This window comes from Coregonus clupeaformis, unplaced genomic scaffold, assembly GCF_020615455.1.
Source record: "Coregonus clupeaformis isolate EN_2021a unplaced genomic scaffold, ASM2061545v1 scaf0494, whole genome shotgun sequence".
NCBI lineage: Eukaryota > Metazoa > Chordata > Actinopteri > Salmoniformes > Salmonidae > Coregonus > Coregonus clupeaformis.
In genome coordinates this window covers 172,346-176,656 of record NW_025533949.1, presented here as the reverse complement: position 1 = coordinate 176,656, position 4,311 = coordinate 172,346, and positions in this window count along the sequence as shown.

Below are 4,311 nucleotides of genomic sequence, written 5' to 3'. Positions count from 1 at the left end.
GCCAAAATACCAGCAACAGTGTGTGAAAACCTTGTGAAGACTTACAGAAAACGTTTGACCTGTGTCATTGCCAACAAAGGGTATATAACAAAGTATTGAGAAACTTTTGTTATTGACCAAATACTTATTTTCCACCATAATTTGCAAATAAATTCATAAAAAATCCTACAATGTGATTTTCTGGAAAAAAAAATCTCATTTTGTCTGTCATAGTTGACGTGTACCTATGATGAAAATTACAGGCCTCTCTCATCTTTTTAAGTGGGAGAACTTGCACAATTGGTGGCTGACTAAATACTTGTTTTCCCCACTGTACATTGTGTGTAATTGTACTATCGATTATTATCCACCCTGTGTTATCAGCCAGCGAAAATAGTTGTGCCCCCTTAGTAACTTCTGATGCCCCCTTGCCGAGTTAATCCTACCGCCGGGCCTGTGTTACAGGTGAAATAAATGATGGTGAACGTGCAAGGTGATGAGATTGATGCTCCTTTCCAATAAATATCGAGGGTCTTATTCTGGTGACATGTTGATCGATGCTTGGCTGCTAATGAAGGTAGTTGTGTGGCACTACATTAGATCACTCAAATATGGTATCCTTGCGCGCTGCAGGATACATTAAGAGTAAGAATTTGTGATTAGTCCGGAGTCCCGGCTAGTGCTGCGGCTGACCCCCTTAAATACCTGCCGCCTCAGTACATCCACCTCTTCCATTTCTCACCTCATTCATTTGTCTTGGAGATGAGAGGCTGGTGGTTGACAGAGGAAAAGGAAACCAGGTAGAAAGAGGAGGATACAGGGCATTCAGAAAGGATTCTGACACCTTGACTTTTTCCACATTTTGTTACGTTACAGCATTCTACAATTGATTAATTAAATAACAGTCCTCATCTAATCAAATCAAATGTTATTTGTCAAATACACGTGTTTAGCAGATGTTATAGCGGGTGTAGCGAAATGCTTGTGCTTCTAGCTCCGACAGTGCAGTAATATCTAACAAATAATATCTAACAATTTCACAACATGTACCCAATACACACAAAACTAGTAAGGAATGGAATTTAAGAATATATATACATATATGGACAAGCAATGACAGAGCAGCATGGACTAAGATACAGTAGAATATTATAGAATAGAATGCAGTATATACGGTGGGGAGAACAAGTATTTGATACACTGCCAATTTTGCAGGTTTTCCTACTTACAAAGCATGTAGAGGTCTGTAATTTTTATCATAGGTACACTTCATCTGTGAGAGACGGAATCTATCCAGAATTTTTTTCTCCAGAAAATCACATTGTATGATTTCTAAGTAATTAATTAGCATTTTATTGCATGACATAAGTATTTGATACATCAGAAAAGCAGAACTTTAATATTTGGTACAGAAACCTTTGTTTGCAATTACAGAGATCATACATTTCCTGTAGGTCTTGACCAGGTTTGCACACACTGCAGCAGGGATTTTGGCTCACTCCTCCATACAGACCTTCTCCAGATCCTTCAGGTTTCGGGCTGTCACTGGGCAATACGGACTTTCAGCTCCCTCCAAAGATTTTCTATTGGGTTCAGGTCTGGAGACTGGCTAGGCCACTCCAGGACCTTGAGATGCTTCTTACGGAGCCACTCCTTAGTTGCCCTGGCTGTGTGTTTCGGGTCGGCTCTTACTGAGGGAAGGAGGTTGTTGGCCAAGATCTCGCGATACATGGCCCCATCCATCCTCCCCTCAATACGGTACAGTCGTCCTGTCCCCTTTGCAGAAAAGCATCCCCAAAGTATGATGTTTCCACCTCCATGCTTCACGGTTGGGATGGTGTTCTTGGGGTTGTACTCATCCTTCTTCTTCCTCCAAACACGGCGAGTGGAGTATAGACCAAAAAGCTCTATTTATGTCTCATCAGACCACATGACCTTCTCCCATTCCTCCTCTGGATCATCCAGATGGTCATTGGCAAACTTCAGACGGGCCTGGACATGCGCTGGCTTGAGCAGGGGGACCTTGCGTGCGCTGCAGGATTTTAATCCATGACGGCGTAGTGTGTTACTAATGGTTTTCTTTGAGACTGTGGTCCCAGCTCTCTTCAGGTCATTGACCAGGTCCTGCCGTGTAGTTCTGGGCTGATCCCTCACCTTCCTCATGATCATTGAGTTGAGATCTTGCATGGAGCCCCAGACCGAGGGTGATTGACCGTCATCTTGAACTTCTTCCATTTTCTAATAATTGCGCCAACAGTTGTTGCCTTCTCATCAAGCTGCTTGCATATTGTCCTGTAGCCCATCCCAGCCTTGTGCAGGTCTACAATTTTGTCCCTGATGTCCTTACACAGCTTTCTGGTCTTGGCCATTGTGGAGAGGTTGGAGTCTGTTTGATTGAGTGTGTGGACAGGTGTCTTTTATACAGGTAACAAGTTCAAACAGGTGCAGTTAATACAGGTAATGAGTGGAGAACAGGAGGGCTTCTTAAAGAAAAACGAACAGGTCTGTGAGAGCCGGAATTCTTACTGGTTGGTAGGTGATCAAATACTTATGTCATGCAATAAAATGCAAATTAATTACTTTAAAATCATACAATGTGATTTTCTAGATTTTTGTTTTAGATTCCGTCTCTCACAGTAGAAGTGTACCTATGATAAAAATTACAGACCTCTACATGCTTTGTAAGTATGCAAACCTGCAAAATCGGCAGTGTATCAAATACTTGTTCTCCCCACTGTATGAGATGAGTAGTGCAAGATATGTAAACATTATTCATGGTTAACTAGTCTGTTTATTCCACTGAGTCATATTGATACCAGTCCATACATTGGCTGTAAAAGTGGGTAAAAACAGAAAAGCATATAACTGTAGCTATGTGGTCTTTACTTGGCTGTGTTTCAGCAGGGTGAGGTCAGAGAGATGCTTCCAAGGCAGTATTTTTCTGAACTCATAAAATCCTTTATACAATCTGATGGGATGAATGTTCCACCCCATTTAAATGACCATAAGGTCTATATAGTACCTTTAAGTTTAGACCTCACAGATCTGTTCATGGCAAAGCAGTTCATTTAATGATATTAATTGATTCTTAAAGAATATAACTTTTAAATCATGAGCCTCATCTTGATGACTCACCTGTGACAGTATTCATAAAGAGTATGAGTTCTGATCTGGGATCAGTTTTTCCTTTTAGATCATAATGAAACAGATTAGATGGACAGGGGGGACCTGATCCTAGATCAGCACTCCTCTGGGAAACTGCATGTATGAAACCGAACACATAGTCGTAGTCTAGTTACAGCAGGTGTTTACTGCCATCTAGTGGAAGATACCAATAAAACACTTGATTATCAGGGTGGGGAGACGGTTGAGCTGAAAAAGAACGTAAAGAAGACTAGCTGCTCGGAACAGTGAACAAACAAAGGCAGAAGCTGCTGGTAAAGCAACACTCACAGTGTGATGGAGAGTGGTAAAGCAACACTCACTGTGTGATGGAGAGTGGTAAAGCAACACTCACGGTGTGATGGAGTGGTAAAGCAACACTCACGGTGTGATGGAGAGTGGTAAAGCAACACTCACGGTGTGATGTAGGGTGGTAAAGCAACACTCACGGTGTGATGGAGAGTGGTAAAGCAACACTCACGGTGTGATGGAGAGTGGTAAAGCAACACTCACGGTGTACAGATGTTAAATAAATAAGTGTTAGCTTCCTCAGCACCATGCACCCCACTGTTGCCACCGGCAGTGACCAGAAGAAGAAACCAGAGACAGTGACAGACTACAATCACAAAAAGGTATATACAGTTTCTCTACCATATACAGATAGCCTTCCCATCTGCCAAACACCAAATAGGATCCCCTTTTATTATATTACATTCATATTATTACTATTAGTATTATCATTCTATATAATTATAACCTATTCTATTCTATTTAATTTTATGTTAAAGGTTGGTGTGGATGCTAGGACAGATGTCCAGACTGTACTCGTAAAAGGGGGTACTCTCCTCTGGCCTGTTGACTGTACTCTGTAAAAGGGGGTACTCTCCTCTGGCCTGTTGACTGTACTCTGTAAAAGGGGGTACACTCCTCTGACCTGTTGACTGTACTCTGTAAAAGGGGGTACTCTCCTCTGGCCTGTTGACTGTACTCTGTAAAAGGGGGTACTCTCCTCTGGCCTGTTGACTGTACTCTGTAAAAGGGGGTCCTCTCCTCTGGCCTGTTGACTGTACTCTGTAAAAGGGGGTACTCTCCTCTGGCCTGTTGACTGTACTCTGTAAAAGGGGGTACTCTCCTCTGGCCTGTTGCAGTGTTCTACAATGTGCTCGACAT